Here is an 18,753-nt window from a genome sequence, read left to right on the forward strand (position 1 = left end):
ACCCATACTGCGGCTTCTTAAATTACAAGGTACTTGTATTTTAATTAAATACAAAACAGTGAAGTTGTGGCCAGAAAACTAATGCAATGAGCTGAAAAACTGTACAGCCAACGATGTTATGTTGCGCATTATAAATATGAAAATCTCACACCCTGACAGACAAGTAGCCTGAGTGAATGTGTAAATAACAAATCTGTTTTTTATTATAATATATAAAAGACATTAAATGCCAGTGCAGGAACATAAGCTTTTTTTTTTACTGCTGCCTTCAACACTACATTGCCTGCTGTCCTGAAACACAGACACATATAACTATAAAGACGCAGGTAGCAGAGAAGGGAGGAATTGGACTGACAGAACCAGACAGATGTTGATAAATTCTTGATACGTGAACACACACACATATATTTCTGGATCGCAGCAGCGCTTCTTCGGTGAAGTGAGTCATCTTCATGTCATATTTATGTGGAAGAACACACAGAAATCCCTTTGCACAGATAGTCCATCTGTTATATTTATGTGAGATAAATGATGTAACTCTTTCCGAAACACGCAGAGGTACTGTCGTACGGCGTCTGTGCGAGCGGTGAGTCATCCTCATGCCATATTCATGTCAATAAAATCAATCATTGCCCGAAACACACAAATATCATTTGCACAGTGACCTTTCAGAGATGACTCACCCCTGTGTCGCTTTTATAGCAATCACCTAGAGAGCCACGCACACGCAAACACACACAGCGAACGATCATGTAAAGCAGTCTTCAGTCTTCAGAGCGTGACTATCTCGCTTCATATTTCATCTTTTTCCTCTTTAACTCGACAGATGCTCAATAAAACAAATCATCAAATCAGATCGGATGATCACGCTAAATGAAATATTAATCACCCCGGTTGGGAAAAACAATAAAAATCCTCGCACTAAGTATTGTTAAGCAGCAGACGACAGAATAAGTTGTAAATATTAATATCAGAATATTAAAATATACCAGAACTAAGTTTTCTTGCGGCTGCACGAGAAGTTTGCTTGGGGGATTAAAACAGAATCGTTAATATGAAGAACTCTCCAAACTTTATTCAACAGAAAAATACCAAGGACAGGATGTTACCGAGCTGCCCACACTGTTTGACTGACAGTTGATCTCTGGGAGGTGCAGTGTAGATTCACCGCAGTAATGAGTGCTGAGCACCAAAGATGGAGATAACATTTTTAAAAATGGGAATCCAGAGAATTTCCATTTTAAGTAGGAGCTCATGAATGAAGAATGTGGCTTCATTATAGTCTCTCCTTCTCTTTCCGCCTTTCTCTCCCTCTCTGTGTCAGTGCCACTCACTCCAGCTCTCTCCACCTCCTACTCCTTCTGTTTTTGTACGCGCTTTAAAATATCCGTCCATCACATCCAGATACATCAGCCGACGTCTGTGTCGGGACGGCACAATTGATTTCAAAGATATAGTAGATATAGTATACAAAGACTCCATTGTGGTTGGAGAAGGCCCTGTTCAAATGCTGCCAAGAACTTTTAACCTTTGAATGAAAGTGTTGAATACCTACAACCAGAACAACCTTTCGAGGACTATTGATTTAAAAACCTTTAAAAAACTGTATTTATATCTATTCTGTGTGTTTTGTTGCTGCTATAAGGCAGAAAACTCTCTTAAACCCTGCAGATAGACGCAGATCTGACCCTCTGATCTGAATCATGTATAGATTAAGGAGTTACAGTCACAGGTAACAGGTGTATTTTTCAGTCCATCATTTTGACAGATTAAGACTCTGAGGGTCATTTATAGAAACATTACTTATTCACTGTCAATAACCACAAGTAGACAGCCTCAGGAAGAGACAGAGATACGGACTGGAGGTCTTGGAGCGCATGCTTGCAGGACTGTCTCCAAAATCTGGCTGGAGAGGCGCCGGTGATTACATTTCCGCATTTGATTATGCTAAAGCGAGCATGTGTTGTGTTGCAGAGATCTACGGAAGTTAGCATGCTAACCAGTTAGCCCTGGCCTGTCGTGATCCAGAGCTCCTGTGCTAGCGGTATAAACATCAACACTTCCCCCGGTGCCCCAAGCTCCCAGTCCGGACCTCTAGCTGCACCGCTAACTTAGTTAACTAGCTAACAGCAGCTAAAGTTAGCAGCAAATAGCAGCAACTCTAGTTATATGCTGCCCCCTATCTGTTTTAAGTTACATACTGCGCCTTTAAAATGACCCTGTCCTTTCAAAAAGTCTGACGCAACCTCTGAGTCAGATGTTTACGTCCATTACACCACCAGTAAGGTCACACTGTGGCTCCCAGTTGTCATTTTATTTTGATAGCATGAAAGCTTGAAGTTGGATGTCACTTCTTGAGAGATTATGAAAAAAATCAAATGCTCGCGAACGAGCCGAAAAGAAATAAACAGAATTTGTGATCTTCGTGACATTTTTGAGGCTATCAATTCAAACTGCGAGGTCAGAGATTAAGAGGATTACTGTCTCATCCCCTGAACTCATGGGGGGTTACGGGGATTGTTTTCCAGGAAGCTACTGTCACTGTGTGTGTTACAGTGGGCTGCCATTTTGTTCTGTGGTTCAGATGCTAGTACAGTCTGCCCGTTGTCATGGATATGACTCAGACTTATTAACACCACTACTCTAAAGCACCGCAGGCTATCGCACACACACACACACACACACACACACACAGCGGAGTTACACACAGATACCGCTGAGTGCACAAACAGACCGGCATGCAAACACACAATCAAAACTTAAGTTCTCAAGAGTGCATGGCGCAAAACACACAAGGGTACGCGCACACACACACACACATGCATTGCACGCACGACTCTCGGTGTGTCACCCTGTTTGCTTTCCCTCTCCCCTCTCCAAACTCCCACTGTTCCTCCACAAACAGTTAAAAAAAAAAAAGAAACACCGAAACTCATCCACTCCCCCCCCACCCACCCACCCACCCACAGCCCCTTTCTTTCTGTCCTGTCCTCAGAAATGTGCAAACAACGTTAAACAAAAGAGACGAAGCAGAGGAGAGGGAGGGCGAGAGAGAGAGAGGGAGTAGTGTGCTTGTGCCTGGAGCAGGGTTTGGGCAAGCGAGGCGGGGGAATGTTTTCATTCATATTTTCCACCCAGTTAGTCGGGAGCCAGAGAGGCAGAGAGACGGAGACAGCGAGAGGGGCCAGAGACTCAGCAAGAGAGGATGAAAAAAGTGGAAGCGAGAGCAGACAGGAGACCAGAATGCATTGTGGCACACTTTCACTTCAGCTCTCCCAGCTCTCTCTCTCTCTTCTTTACCCTCCTCACCCCGCATCCACCTGTAGCTGTCCACGGGGTTAGAGAGCATGTTATAAAACCCTGAAGCCAGTTATCTTAACAGTTTAATTAATCTAAATCCCTCTTGAATCCCTTAACGAATCGATCTAGGTTCAGCTTTCAACATTTTAAAACACTGCAGGTTTAAGTGGTAAGCTACAACCTGAACATGAGAGGAGCAGCAGAAGAAATTAGACGTTCATTAACGACGAAAAAATGCGACACGTTAGAGGAAAAGGTGAAGTCTACAGAGCTGCTTTCACCCGATGCCTTAAGGTCCAAATTTAGAAGTGTTAAGACTGGTAAGCTTCAAGTATTCATCTCAGATGTCGTGAAAATTTAACAGGGAGATTCCAACCAGAACCAGAACCAGACTCAACCCTCTGTTGGTCTCGTTAAACTCCAGTCCACACATGATCGCACAGTGGCATGACAATGTGATGCTTTCCTCCGCCGACAAACTAATTAACTATTAAGTTACTCGTGTTAGTAAGGTTGACTTTAAACTTTGATAAAATACTAAACAAACTTAAGTAATTAGAAATTATTTTTCAATTCTACGGTAAAAAGAAGAAAGTCCTCGGCACATGAAACAGGAATTACTTTGGTTTTTCTTTTACTGCATACAGCGCTGATGTTTTCTTACAGCTTCTGTACTTTCAATACCGTCAAATTCAGCTACTGTATCTTGTTAAACCTGCAGTTTCTATAAAGCATTAAAATATTGATACTGTGGACAACCTGACATGTCGGTATGTTAATCATCTACAACAGAAATAACCCATAACTCATTTTGTCAGTGCAGGCCACCTATGAGAAGCCTGCTAACATGGCTGTTACATTTTCTTTGTTGACAAAATACAAAAACAGAGCAGGTTAGATCTGTTAGCGCCCGGGACAGGGAAATCCTTTATTCAATACAATGACTCTTATCAGCGTGGAACAATACAGAACTGGCTTTCATCAAATGCTTGTTTAGTGGCTCTGCGTCATCCTTGCATCTGTGCATACTTGCAGGCTGGACATTTGCAGAACTCTACTTTATTTAGATCTGTGTTTGTTTTGTTGGCAGTCCTCGTCTTTTCTTCTGCGTTGGCACATTCACACAACAATCTGTTGACCGGCAGAATGACGTAAAACGGTTCGCATTGTGTCACATTGGCGCGTGTTCGCAGGCAACCTTGAGGGCGGGACACCAGCAAAATTGGGACCCGCTCTAAAAAAAACAAGGGGAGGGAAGTTTTGTATCGCTTCCCAACACACAGCTATTTCTGACGCCACTGCAGTTAGCGATGTGGCTGTTTAAAAAGGGACAATAATCATTCATTTTTTTCTCAACACTTTGTGCAGTGAAATTAAAATCTCCTGGACGAGGAAACAGTAACTTTGTCAGCCTGCTACATCGGCAGAAAAAGATTAACTGCCAAGCGCTCGGTTACTGTGCAAGCTGTTCAAGAGAAATTAGATTATCACTTTATGCCTTTGTTGGAACCAGATCCCATTCACTTCAATAGTTTAAAAGAAAAGCAGAGAGAGAGACTGAAACGCATCGCAACAGTCACCGCGCATGGCGGCCATATGAATTTCAATCGACTTGGATGGTGCAGACGCTTCCAGGAAAATTAGGAACACATTACTTCACTTTAATGCCATTATGTCAAGCTATCATAATCAGAATATTAACATCTACTAAGTGCCCGCTCTAATGGCCCGGAGCATTGCAAAAAAAAAAAAAAAAAAGTCAAAGATTTGGCACTTCATTGTATGAGGAGTTTATATTTCAGGGCCTTGATGTGAACAAGTTTTGAGAACCAACAGCTTAACAAGCTTTCCACAGTCAGTCTGTCCTCGAGGCAGGAGAGGAATGTCACCCAACTGAGCCACAATGTTTCCTATGTTCCTTTTAGGAGGAAACACTAATACCTCTTTATATAAATGATTACACAACGCTTGGCCAGTTCACAAGGAGGGGCGCCATGTCTGTATGTGTGCATGTGTGTGCGTAAGAGAGAGAGAGAGAGAGAGAGAGAGAGAGAGGGAGAACGTGTGTGTGTGTGTGTGTGTGTGTGTGTGTGTGTGTGTGCGTGTGTGTGTGTGTGTGTGCGTGTGTGTGTTGGGAAAGGGAGGCAGCTGGCTGAAACACACACAGATAAACATACACACTCTTTCACACATAAAAGGCAGAAAAACAAACAAAAACAACCAGGCACAAAAAACACAGATAGACATGGAAACACACAAATACAGACACGAGCAAACACAAACAGACAGCAACAGTGTGTACACACACACACACACATAGACAGACACAATGAATGGGACACACACACACACACACACACACACACACACAAACACACACACACACACACACAGATGAGAGACGCCTTCGTTGTGCAGCTTTCTTCCCATATTCAGCTCTCACCTGGAAACACACTTCAAGATTTTACTCCAGTTTCTGCGAGACTTTCCTCTTTTGTGATGTAAATTTTGAGATGCCTTCAAAACCGGGAAATGACGACACTTATGTCCTATCACAATATGTGCATGTGCATCCAAAATCCAAGAGGATTTATAGTCCCGTATCACGATTAAACAATCTATTTTTGCATATATTAACGAGCCCTACATCATACCTCGTATATCCACCCCCCATTAAGCTTCAAAGGAGTCAAAGCAAAAAACAGTTTGTCGAGGTCGATTTATTATCAAAGTGATTTTATGTTTGAGTTCAGAAAAGACGTTCGCTTTATGGAGTCTTCCGTCAGTCCCCACATCAGAAGCTACAGGTCTGTTACATATTAATAGACACTTTACAGCTGGACGCCACGTTAAAAAAAAAACAAAAAAAAACACATGTTTGACTGTCACATGGTATCTGAGGCGGCGTTAAAACCCCAACATCAATGTGAGGATGATGAAAACAAGAAGACTGCTGTGCCAAATTTTTTGACAGCTTTAGCTGCCCTTTGGTTCTCTCCGAGATTACGGCCGGGGATTTTAAAATGTGACTCCCCCATTCAGATCCAATAAAACGCTGCAGAAAAATATACTGCGGAGCAAATAAAAGGTCTTGTGGAAAAACATGTTGACAGGCTTTCAGTCTGATAGCACCGCCTGGCCTCTGTTCTTCAGTGTGTTTATTATCGCCGTGTTTATGAATATGAGATGGTGTCAGTGCTCGTGCAAGTTTCTCTGAAAAACCAAATGCATCCGCAGTGTGGGTTTTTTGTGCGTGTGTGTGCGTCTGTTTGTGTGTAAAAATAAGCTTTATTTTGTTTTGGAGGGCTTGGGCCCTCATTACATGCATGAGGCAAATCGCAAATTGTGCAACCTTATTTGTGTGTGTGTGTGTGTGCGAGTGTGTTTTGTTTCTGTGCTTTTGTAAGATAGATCAGAGTAAGCGTGTGGGAGTTGTTTTTAAAAAGCTCCCTTGAAAGATAAGAGACCAGAGAGAAAGGGAAAAGAGATAGGGTACTACAGAGAGCGATAGAGAGGGAGAAAAATAAAGGAATATAAAAGGCAGCGAGATGAGGTAGAGACGGTAAAAAGGAAAGAAATAAAAAGAGAGGTCACAGAGAGACGAGGAGGAAATTTCAGCCCTCACATGGCGTCCTGCTTTGGATGATGTCATGAAAGTTACAATACATACATGCTTTGTTCGTGTGTGTGTGTGTGTGTGTAAATTGCTATTCACCTGCTGTGGGATAAGGATGAGTCACTTTTCTCAGGGAACAAATAATTCTACTTTAGCGTACAAGCACACACAACACAAAGCCCTCCCAACAACACTTGATAGCCAGGATTACATTTCTATACGAGGCTTCAGCACAGATAGACAGAGCTGTGCTTTCGAAAATCAATCATAATATTTTATCGACTCTGGAAACAGCACTGAATCCACGAATCAAATCTGAAGCCACTTGGGTTCAGCTTTTAACATTTGCCAATATTTTAAGTTAAAGATACGAGGATTAACCTCAGATCTCTTTGTTAGCTGAATAGCCGAAAAAACGCTACACGTTTGATCGTCGCCTGCACTACCCTGAAAGTGAGACAAGAAGCAGAAGATATGACATATTGACAGATTCAGTAACAGATGTTGCATATTTTTGAGTTATCTATTCCAAATACTGGAGGTCCTTGTTCAGAACTATGAACTATGAAGCTTTTTTTAAAGTGGATCAGTTTGAAATCTACCAGGGATGAAGAGCTACAGGTGACAGGCTGCACACCTCCAACTTCTCAGTGAGGTAACCAACTCCTTCTCCTTCATTAACGTTATCAGGTTCCCTATTTGCATTGAGCTTAAATCCAAAATATTGCCAAATAAGCTTGTTTGCTTTTCTTGTTCGCAACAAAATCCTCCGCCATCATCTTATCGGTCGACTCTCTTTACACTCTTCAAGTGAAATGCAACTCATGCTACTCCGTGCTGCGACACTGCTGCTGGCGCTGATGATGCACACAGCAGACACTGAGTTTTGGCAAAACAACAATGGGGGAAGTGGGCAAATAATGTTATCGCTGTCTGCCCGAACACCGTGAAACACTCGTAACACAAACTTCTCCAAATATTGACATAACAAGACTGATACAGCCTCACCAGTCAATGGTCTCATTAAAGTGCAAAAACAACCCCCTTGTCACAGTAAAGTTTTGCTGCAGAGTGATTCTGCTTTCTCCAGCAAACAACCTTGGGCCAAGAACAGTCATCAGCTTGTAAAAAAAAAAAAAACACCAAAAAGTTTATTTGAGCCTTCTGGCAACACACTAAGGGATTTAACATTAATTAGCCAAAGCTGATACAATCTGCTGGCGGCTGCATTTCTTATTTCCATTTAACCGGCAAAAGCAGCGGTCAGTGCTGGCTAAAAATCAGATGCCTGAAGCATGCTGGTGGTCTGGTGGATTACATGCATGATGTGTGGCTTCTGCGCCCCTGATTCAATATTGGCCGGGACCTTTGTTGTTTCCTTCTCACTCAGAAGGAAACAACTCGGTAAATAAAGGCAAAGAAGAGCTGTAGTAAAAGGATTGGAGGCATTCAACAGAATATTTTCGAAAATACATTTGTTAGCCTTGAAGTTTAGTTAATCTGGGTATTTTAGCTACGTGGATCCAAATCTGAAATAGCTGCCAGAGTCCAATCCCATGATGCAATGATGTAGATTGTGTTATGGTCACAATCCTCCATTTGCACTCCTTTTATCTGGACACTTTCATTTTTTGTTTTTTTGGTTTTTCCTGCTGCAGGCTGCTATCTGCTCCAGAAATGACCCAATTTCCCCACAGGGCTGATTTAATCAAACTTAATCTAATCACATCTAAATCTAATCTAGACTGGGATTTATTTATGAAACCAATATCTACTATTTCAGATATAACAGCCAGAAGACTCTCTCCTCTAACTCCCTCCTTCTCGCCTGTCAAAGCCCAGTGTGCTGCCCTGAATACAGAAAAACGGGTAAGGAAAGAAAAAAAAAGAGAAAGAAAGAAACGGGTATAAATACAGAATGAAGAACCTCTTCCCCTGGCGCCCTAAACGCCACCACACACACACACACACACACACACACACACACACACACACACATATACGCACAGCAAGAGAAAATGATGGGAGCAGACAGTCAAGTGTTTTCAGTTCTGTGAAACATATACAGGTCATGAATATTAACACAAACCAGTTGGTGGCTGAGGGAGAGAGAGAAATGCGGTTTTGCTGTCATGTTGTCAAGGAAGAAGCGAGAGTGTGTGTGTGTGTGTGTGTGTGTGTGTGTGTGTGTGTGTGTGTGAGAGAGAGAGAGAGAGAGTTTCTGGGAAAGAGTATACAACCAATTAGCTGCAATAAACTGTCCTGAACTGGTTCATTGTCAACAGCCTTTTAACAAGTGGGAGAAAAAAAAACACAGCGAAGAGACGGAGACAGAGTCATGAGCTCTGCATTTTAACACACACACACGCCCATCGTGCTAATAGGCAGATAAATAACCTCGAGGCTTGACTTTCCATACGGCTCACAAACACACAAAAAGTACACAAAGACACACACAAACACACACTCACGCTTGTTGTGTTTTCTTTTACTTATTTTAATTAAAAAGCCCGATCCATGCTGGATTTTTCAGGCTGATACAAGATATCAGGGAGTAAAGAAATGTCGATATTGATAACAACCAATATCCTTATACAGACAGAATATATACAGTACAGTGGCTGACTGATGGATCAGTCGGGCTCCAATTTTAATGCCCACTGTAAATATCACAGAAAAAGTTTGATGCAAATGGCACTATTAGAAAAAAACCTCCTCAATTTTACAAAAAGGCTTCAACACCCACTTGAGATGGATTTTGACTTTTTCACAAAAGGGTTAATGGACTTTAAATAAGATGAAAACACCTTTTCTGATTTCTGCTACGCTTTGCAAAGCCTCGTTTTATTCGCTCCAAACCAGTTGAAGGAAAAGGCTCAACGTTAAATACACATATGGATACGGACGAAGCCTTCTGCCCTGTATGATCTGTATGATGTTACTTTCCCCGGGCACAGATGCAAAGGACACACGGCAGTATGTAGGCAGTGATGGTTACATCATTTGAAATGGATGGACCTGTTTTCATACGTAACAATTAGACGGTGAAGGCCCTTTTCTGTTTCAGCACAATGCACCTGAGCACAAAGCCCAGTCCATAAAGAAGATGTTTTTCTTTCTCAGCTTGATGTGAAAAAAAAAACTTGACAAACCTCCAAACAGAGTCCTGACCTCAACCTCACAGAAAAACCTGTGGGATTAATTGAAACACTGGCATTGTCGCTGTCATCAGTGGGCAATCTCTCCAGCGCTCTTGTGGCTGAATGGGAGCAAATCTCTGCAGCCACTTTAAAAAAAGAAAGTGTGCAGAAAGTCGACCCAGGAGGAGAGTGGAGGCTGTTAAAGAAGCACACTGGGTGAAACTAGGGATGGGAATTTTTCTTGACGGACAAAGTGTGCAAGGTAGACGGAGGAGGAAAGAGAAAAACTATAAAGAAACTTTACTCGGCCCTTATTTTGTTGTCAGTGCACACAAAATTAAAAATAGAACGGATTGAACTCTCGGGTGCAGGAATGGTGACAGACGCTGCTGAAATGTCAATGACCCCGGTGACACACTTGGCAGAATCAAGCATATTTGATACGGCGAGGTCTCACTCAGGTTGGGTTGCAGCGCTCCACTGCGAGGACGGCGACAAAGTCCTGCCAAGTTTCAGATTCTGACAGTCGGACTTGAGCCCATCTTGAACCCGGTCCTGAACCAGCCTTACTAATCCTACGCAGGGAGGGAGGCGATTCAAACACACAGAAAAGTGAGAACACTTATTCCAACCTCTCTGCACGTCTGCTCTTCTGTGTCTGCCTCAGACGAGGGTTAATAGGCCAACTTTCTGCCTCTGCTCCACCAGCAGCCAGATACTGAGAGCTGCTTCACTGCAGAGCCTCCAGCTACCCTGCCGGCAATTTGTCTTTTTGCCAACGCAAGGGGTTTTTCCCCCCCTCCGACCTTTTTTTTAAAAATATTTTGCTAAATCAACATTTCTCAAGCAAATACAGCGCAAACCTGCAATCTGGTATATTCAAGGTGTTAAGTGTAGCATTTTTAACATCAGTTAATCATTAGCATATTCATTTGGAGAAGATTAGTCTAATTACCATAAACAAACAAGGTCTTTGCCAAAATATATGGCTGCCTCTACACATCCTTACATCGTGTGTAACTGAGGCAAATGTTACAGGAGTAGGAAGTCTTTCTGGACGGGTGCAGGTGCTGAAATGTCAGAATTGCACCGTAATCTGTTAGTTATGTTATCAATTAGATATTCACAGTTAGAGAGTTACAGCGGCTCTGATCTGCAGCAGTGTTAGATTTTCTGAGCATCAGGCGATGTAGCGTCAAGAAGCCGGCAGCAAAGACGACAGTACTCCACTGAAGGATATATTCATGATGTTAAGTTTGAGGGACAAAGCGACACAAACTGAGGCCAAGTCATGAAAAGTCTGAATGAAGACAAGAGAAGCCACAAAGAGTTTGAGGATGACAAGACTATCAGACAACGTTGCCTTTTCCCCTTCTTGGACTCAATAAAGTGCACTCTATTCATTCCAGAGTACAAACCATGGTGCTGACCGGTATACGTTTGCTCGCTAGCTAACCTAAGATGTGACAATAGAGCTCTGCATCAATATAATGTAACGTTTGAGCGAACGCAGGTGTCTCTGGTGATGTTGTTGATCTTCAGCGGATGGTGACGTCTACACTCCACATGGTCAGGGTGTCAACTGTCACTTAGGTCCCCCAGAAACATCTTTTAACCATCTTGTTAACTTGATTTTCTGTTCAATATAGAAGAAGTCAGCTCATAGCACTTTTAAGTTTACCAGGAAACAGGAAAGTTGACCGAGGTGATTTGTATCGCCCGATAAAGAAACTGTGGACATCATCATCCTACTCACTGAAGACTGGACATAAGAGCCCGGATGAGATTGACGCAGCTTTCCACCTTTTGATCTGACTTGAACCAGTATTTGTTTGATTAATGAGAATTATTAACCACTGTGTCGTCACGTTAGTAATTAGAAATGTATTGAACGAAGGCGGATAAAACAAATACCCTCCGCATTATTAAACACTAATTACACTGCCTACCCGGATTTTTCTTTTCTTGCGCTCCGGCTACATTGAACACGTAACTCATGTGGACCTGATGTGCAGCATGTTGTATCTTCTTTACTGTTTGTGTTTGTGTAATATGTTTAAATTAACATCTGCAGACTACAGTAACAACACAACCACCAGCTGTTCGTCAAACGCAGACAGGATGATCATAGTGGTATCCAGCTTGAGGTAGTTTAATTTAACAAAATATTGACACTTATGAGGCGTTTCTGTATAAAAGGGCCACACCTCAGATAAAAAAATACAAGGAAGTCTGGTCTACGCCTCCTTCAGGCTGCTTTCTCACCTGGTGTTGACGGTTTCAGTGATTACAGTGGAAGCACAGTGTTGCAGCAGCCTCTCCTTCAAACAGTCCGCATACGTAACTTGTTCTGCGTAGCCCAGACTGTTAGTCCTTTAATTTAATGTCTTTTATTTCAATGTCAGCTCCTCATTAACCTTCTTCCCTTGTTAATTAAAAAAAGGGAGACCACAGTGGAGTTGCAGCCAGATGTGTAAAAGGCTGACTGGTTTTCGTACCTCACCTCTTTCCCTGCAGCTGGCAATTCACACACACTAAACACAGACACTCAGACATACACACACCTGGCCTGTGGTTAAAGGATAAGAGGGGGGTTGATGAAAATGTGGGATGCGTATGGCTGAAGTTTGGAGGCTGGCTGAAGGGAAAACTACAGAAACATTTAGCCAATCTCAGCTGGATACTTTTCTCTCTAAAATAGATGTTTGTGACTGGAAGGACGTTCGGCTTGTAGCTGTCATGGAGTTTTTCACAGCTGTCCAGACATCAACAGAGCCAGACTTGTTATTATTGATGTATCGATCCCAAGTTCCTTCTGATCCAGGAAGAATCACCAAGACTGTGAAACACGACAGGGTTTTGTATTCGTCGACTGGCACTCAAACCTCGTTGCCTCGTTGTAATTCTCTGATCATTTTTACACTTTAAGGAGGACACGGCACTTCCAATTTCAGCCATCTCATCACAGTTCGAGCTCTTGAAGATAAAGAGGGTTGTATAATAGTTACATTTACAAGGTTCTCTAACAGAAGTGGCAGAAACGATGGTTTAGAAATATAGATGCGTATACTCAGACAGTCGTAGACACAATGTAAGCAGTAAAAGAAGAAGCACACACACAATGACTCGCAGACGAACAACTAATGTGCTTTGAGAGTTCAGTGAAATGGCTTTTTTTATGGTTTTTTTTTTGTCTGATTGATTCGACCCAACCGCCAGAATAAATGTTAGCTAAGAAAGTTTCTGCAAAACCAAAAACCTCAAACTGCGGTCGTCCGTTTGGCAGCCTCGTTTGTAACTCTGCCATCGTCCTCTCTACCTCCCTATTGTGGAAGTCAGATATCAAACATGTAACATGGACGTTATTTGACATGTTTTTATACAAATGTCAATATGGTACATGGCCTATGACAGGTACACACTTGGACGCATCTGTGGTTTGACTGTTGACATTATATCGTGGCAACTGGGCCGATTTATTACACTGAACTTCACGCATCTGTACGTTTCATTGAACAGTAACTCAAATATTCTTTAATATGATAAAACATAACTTATTTGTCTAAGATGTTTTTGAGTTTAAATTTTACTGCAACTTCAGTGAAGGTTTTTTTTTTCCTGGTAAAGTGGTTCTTTCAGTGACAGTGATGAATTTAGCAGGTTTGGTACAAAACACTTCACTCTTTCAATCTGCTGTGAGGGTTTTTTGGGGGGGGAGGGAATGTAACAGCTAAAAAGGAAAAGTAATTTCTAGTCTACTGCTTTGTCGAGCAGTCCAATAATTGGCTTGGATTCTGAGAAAAACTCAATGCTCCCTGGAGAAAAAAAAAAAAAGCGTCAACCCGAACCAGACTGAAAAAAAAGCTGAGGAACGACGTGTTAATAATCTGCAGGAGCTTCGAGTCTTTTGATGCGCTCCACTGTTGTGATTCTTCTCCTGTGATGCTTCAAATTTAAAGGATGCCGATCCAAAATCCGAACCCGCAGGGGGGGGGGGCCTCTGGCTGATGGCTGTAACGTAGCAGCTTTTTAGTTATATGAATTATTATCATTATTTTTCTCTTATTGTTCTGTGCTCAGGGGAGCCCAGGATGTTTACATACCACATTTTAAACGGGGATGGTATCAGTAGTTGCGGCGTGTTTGTTTTTGTCCGTCCTTCCCTTTTTCTGCCTGGGACTGTGAAATTAATTTCCTCTGGACGGACAATAAAAATGACCTTGGATGTTTTTTTCTGAATTTAATCATGGTCGTCATGGGAAAACTATTTTTTTTTTTCTATTTATCGCGAAATTCATAGCCGTGTTTACAACATGAAGCTTTTATATCTTGAATACGGTGCTCTATCCAGGCATTAAAACCTAGCCCGGTGTCAACTTTATTACCAGAGACACTGTAGGAAACCCCTGTGGGCTTTTGAAACTGAGACAAGGGGAGTGGAATAAACAAGCCTGAGCGATGAAGCCACGGGCACACACACTACATGTATGTACACATCAAGAGTGAGGGGCTACCCCAGCCCTGTCTCCATACATCTTTCTCACACACAGGCTTACACCCTCCTCCTGCATTCCTCTCCTGTCTGACACACTTCCAGTAAGCCCACCAGCACTTCAAAAACAGCCCACCACCACCACCAACACCACCACCACCACCAACACCACCAGTCCTCCAGACGACAGCGCCTGCTAAAAACATGCACCGCTCTGTCGCAACACAAAGACGCAAACACCGACTCCTTCGTGGAAACTATGAGAAAAACATGCAACAGGTGTGGCCGTGTCCTTGGCTGGGTTTGGTGTGTTTCGATACTCTGAATCGTCCTCTGAATGAGTTTACAGTCTAAAAATGATGTTAGCTTGTCACAGTTGCAGAAGTGCCAAGTGGATTTACTGTTGCTTCCTTTCTGCTCCATAATCTAAACATTACAGCTGAAACGATAAGTCGATCCACAGTAGATTAATCCGCTGTGATTATGTGATTGCAACGATGCCCATTTTTTTGCTTCTCAACTCTACCAACCACTTTGACACCTGCCAAAGTTTGTAAAAGTTGCTAATGAGCCGGGTGGATTAACCGTTGTTTCCTTTCTGCACTATGATGTAAACATCGGAGCTGAGATGATTACTCGATCAACATAAAATTGATTAGCTTTCCTTGTTTTCTGTGAAAGTAAACTAAACGTCTTGTCGCACAAAACAAGTAATCTGAAATAGAGTTGCAGCAATTAGTCATTATTCAATCAAAGGAAAATTGCCAACAATTTTCAACAGTTGACTAATCGTTTCATTGTTTGCTGCCTCTAGATTTGTAATGATTCGCTGATTTTCTTTGTCGTTTGTGATCGTAAACGAAGAGTCTTTGGGTTTTGGACTGTAGGGTGGACGGACGAAGCCGTCTGAAGACGTCTCTCTGGGCTCTGGGGAATTGTTATCAGCATTTTTTTCCACTTCTTGGACATTTGTTAGACCAAATAATTTATCAATTAACTGCAAAAATGATCAGAAGTTTAAACAATACTGAAACTAATCATTAGTTGCAGCCCTAATTTGAAGATTGTCTCCTTGTGATGAGCATCCGAGTGAATATTTCTCCCAAATTTGAACAAATCCCCTCAAGGTGTGTTCACAAGAATGGGATGCCATGGGGTCACGATGATCTGGACCTTTGACCACCAAAATATATTCAGTCCAACGGGACATTTGTTTCAAGTGTGAAGAAATTCCTTCAAGGCCTTCTTGAGATGTGTTCGCAAGAATGAGACGGACCAAAAACACAATGCCTCCGACAGGAGCAGAAAAAAGACAGAATAAGATGCCACTACTTAATTTTTCCCTTTTTGTCAGGAAATAAAGTATTTCTTTCTTGCTGTGGAAAAACTCAAAATGTTCTTTGTTGATGCTGGAGCCTTTAAAAACCCTCTCCGCCTGCTGCTGGGCCGTTTTGATGAGCTTTGTTTCAATTTCTTCTTTGCGTTAGGGCACGCTGCTTCAAGTCTTCTCCTCAGAGGTACGTTCCCACTTGCTTTAATTCTGCGCCTGAAAGCTTCGATTAAACCCACATACACAGAAAACAGCGGATAGGCAACACAAGGGAGACGGGGAAGAGAGACGAACGAGGGTACTACTGTTATTTGATAAAGCAATGGCAAAGCTCTGTTGTGTGTCCATCTCTCTCTTTGTCATTCCCAGCAGATCTGCAGTCATTGTACCGCTCCACTCAACCGCCTCATCTACCTGTTTGTTTACTTATTCCCTCAGTTCCTCACCCATCAACATCCCTCCTCCTCCTCCTCACAGTGTTTCCATCCCTCGTCCTCTGGATAATTCACTCCATCCTCACTTTCTGTCTAAATCCCTCCATTTCGCCCTCTTCTTCATCCTCTTTTTTGTTTATCTTTAGTGCAGTGAAAAGGGAGCAAGACGGTGAGAGAAGGTCATCTTTAACACTGGCTGCTGTTAGAAGAGGTCACATGGAGGTAAAGATCATATCAGAGGATGGTTTCAGGGGTTTTCCCTGGTTGAAAAAAGGGTTTTTTTGGGGGGGAGCTGCTGCAACGAAGGACAGATCAAAGATTAAATGCTAATTCGTGCATTAGTGAAACCACCTTATGTACATTTGTTCGGCCAAAGTAGATCAGGGACTCTAAACAACTTCTAATGCTGATCGAAACAAGTCCTTTAAAATGAAATTATACACAGGAAAACCAATACATGAGAAACTATACTCTGCCCAACTACTGTAACCCTGTATGATTATCTGTGAGATATTCTGATAACCTGTTCTGTCTTTGCAGTGTGTGTTGAAACTTGTTATGAGGCCACAGGTGCCTTCAGGTTCCCATTTCCAAATCTCCCCCATACAAATCACACACTGAGCTAACCTGACGCTGCCAAATGGCTTGTTACACAAAGCCATCTTAGACGCCACCGTTAGAAACTGTTTGGAAAAGGGCAGGCACTTTAAAAAAAAAATACTTGGCAGGTGATTGGACGCACCATCTGTCTATCACCATCCATTCCTAGCCAACTTCAACCAATCATGATCAACAGAGAGTGGAGAGCGATGCCATCAATGGAGCCCATTGGGAAATTAAACTCATACCAAAGCCAGTCTGGAGAAGACCGAACACATCTTTCCCACTCTATTTCCATGTTTTGCTCTTCTTTCAGGTAATAAACCATCCAGCTCTGATACAACTGATGCTACAGCAGCTTCGCTCACCTCTCGAGGAGCCACCATTGTTGTTTTCAGTCTCTTCTCATGCTGGTCGTCACACCTAAACCACACCGATGGCTTCCCAAAGGACGCTGATTGGTTACACCTGTGTGCTCAGCTTGAACCCTGGCGAGATGGATTAGCAAGAGCTGCCTCGCAAGGCAAAGACCGAGGTGGACCTAACATTTCGCAGACCTTTGCCCTAGTAGTTCAGGACCTGCCGTTACCACTCGCTTTTTGTTGTTCGAATGTGGTTTAATACATCATGAAGAATATGGTCTGAACCTGCTCCAAATGAAATGTGTCATGAGATAACTTTTGTTGTGGCTTGGCACTATATAATTATATTGACACTGAGGGTGCCATCACCATTGCAGATCTTGTGCTGGCGTTTCGAATGTTTTGTTAACAATTTTCTGAGATGATTGAGCTGGTTTGACTGTTGTCTGAACTGAATAACTCCAGAAAAATAAATAATAAATTGATAATACAGTCAATCTGTGGTTAGGAGCTTTCAAGATCTTTAATTTAGATAACACATTTTACATATTAGAAAGATTTTTGCCTTCATTTCCCAAAAGAAGCAGCATTTGTGGGTTGATCTTTTGTGAATAAATTGCAGTCAGAAAAGTTGCTGCATGAAACACAGATCCCACTTCCATCACATAAGTGAGAATCAAATTTCAAAACACATATGCTCCAGATTCTTCTGCTTAACAACCTACCGAGTTTTGCTTGTGGCGCCTGCTGCTGCTCTTTTTGCTGCATTGTGCCAAATCAAGAGATTAGCTGCTGATTAAAGTTTGAAATTAATTTTTTAGGTTTGTCTCTGCGGGAAAACCCTTGCTGCATGTCAACAATACTTATTTATCGAACCTTCCTTTGTGTTGCATGTCCACTGTCAACATTAAAATGAGTTTGCTGTATCGTAGACGTTCTGAACACTTCCCTTTCTCTCCTGAAGTCTTTGGAAATGGCAAGGCAGTCGTATAATCGGATTAAATTTTGTTTCGCCGTGTCCATCAGTCTCTATCTATCCATCTTGCAGAGTTATCAACCTTTTTCCTATCCATCCATCCATTGAAATCCATGGGGGGGATTTTATGTAAGGCCTGGGCCTCAGGCCTCCGCTGGGAGACAAAGCAGCAGTAAACAGTGTTTACTCTCCTGGAGGCGGTTGGGTTTAACTAGCCGTGCAGGGTGCTCCAGCCTCCCTTATGTGACCGTTAAAAGTCAATGACCTCGCCTTTAGAAACCAAGCTGAGAGCTGTTTGTGGGAGGACGGAGAACAAGGAGGTTGGGTTAAATGAGAAACGTACAAAAACCCGCATAAACTACTTACTGAAGTGACTCTGAGCAAGGCACCGAGGCCCAGCGAGGGAGATAAGGAAGAGGAGGTAGAAAAGGAAGTGTCAGTTGCAACTTGACATATTAAGTGTGGCATGGGATAAGTGAAGGGGAACTCCACTATCTATCATC

At 42.4% G+C, this 18,753-nt stretch overlaps 1 protein-coding gene across 2 annotated transcripts in view; it reads right to left on the reverse strand.

Moving 5' to 3' along the window:
• The window catches only part of jade2 (jade family PHD finger 2), a 190,997-nt gene that overhangs the window by 104,515 nt on the left and 67,729 nt on the right, over positions 1–18,753 (reverse strand). The window lies entirely within an intron of this gene.

This window comes from Pagrus pagrus (assembly GCF_965226575.1).
Source record: "Pagrus pagrus genome assembly, chromosome: 14".
Classification (NCBI taxonomy): domain Eukaryota; kingdom Metazoa; phylum Chordata; class Actinopteri; order Spariformes; family Sparidae; genus Pagrus; species Pagrus pagrus.